We start from the raw sequence: 1,094 nt of genomic DNA, 5'->3' as shown, positions 1-1,094 counted from the left end.
TTTTAGTGGACAAATAAAAATACATTAAACTTGGCTGACTTTTTTTGAAGATAAACTGTTAACTCTTTTTGCAGGATTGGAATTATAAAAAGTGTCTTTTTCTCATCGTGTATATTAACTACTGCAAACCAGTTTGTTCCATTTCCTTGTGATTTAAAGAAAAATATCAGATTTACATTTACATAAAAATTACCTAGAGGGTTATAAATAAAAACAAGACCACAAATCTAGGTTTTGGGAAATCTAGATATTAGTCTGAATACCACTATGAACTTACTATAAGATTTAACTCACATTATTTTTTCGTTTCCTCATTGACAGCATTGGGGATAGCTGCTACATCTGCCTCATGAGAGAGTGCTCTTAAAAAATGTAAAGCAAAATCAGAGGGGCACCTGGGTGGCTCAGTCAGTTAAGCGACTGCCTTTGGCTCAGGTCATGATCCCAGGGTCCTGGGATCCAGCCTTGCGTTGGGCTCCTTCCTCAGTGGGGAGCCTGCTTTTCCCTCTCCCTCTGCCTGCCACTCCACCTGCTTGTGCTCTCCCTCTCTTTATTAAAAAATCTTTATTAAAAAAAAATGTAAAGCAAAATCAAAAGTATGATGTTACAGCAGGTATATATGTTTTGTAAATTTTTGTGTGTATATTGAAACTCCTTACATCCTGTAGAAATATCACAAAGGATTTATATCCACCTAGAATTTCAGAATTACATATACTTAATTAAAAATCAAAATTTGCTTGTACTTATAACTTTGCCCAAAATGTAATTTAAAATTATTTTGCTGAATACGAGAGAATGGCCTAACATAGAAAAACACATTGGAATATTTATTCAACACAAGAAATTTTTTTTCAGCATTACCTTGAAATGTTCTTTCATATCAGTTTTTTATTTAGCTTATCTTATTTGGGAGAATGAACTGTTTCTTTTAAACTCAGCAAATGCATAAATTCTGTGGAATACTTACCATATGCCCCATGAATAGTTTTTCACATTTAAAGAAATAATGTTTAATCTAAACATTATTAACAGTGTTTCTGCTCATCTAAAATAAGTGTTTTGGTTTGTAAGGATCTCAGGTGTTCAGAATT

Source organism: Neomonachus schauinslandi, chromosome 10 (genome assembly GCF_002201575.2).
Source record: "Neomonachus schauinslandi chromosome 10, ASM220157v2, whole genome shotgun sequence".
Taxonomy (NCBI): Eukaryota; Metazoa; Chordata; class Mammalia; order Carnivora; family Phocidae; genus Neomonachus; species Neomonachus schauinslandi.
Note: the sequence above shows the minus strand (reverse complement) of the source record.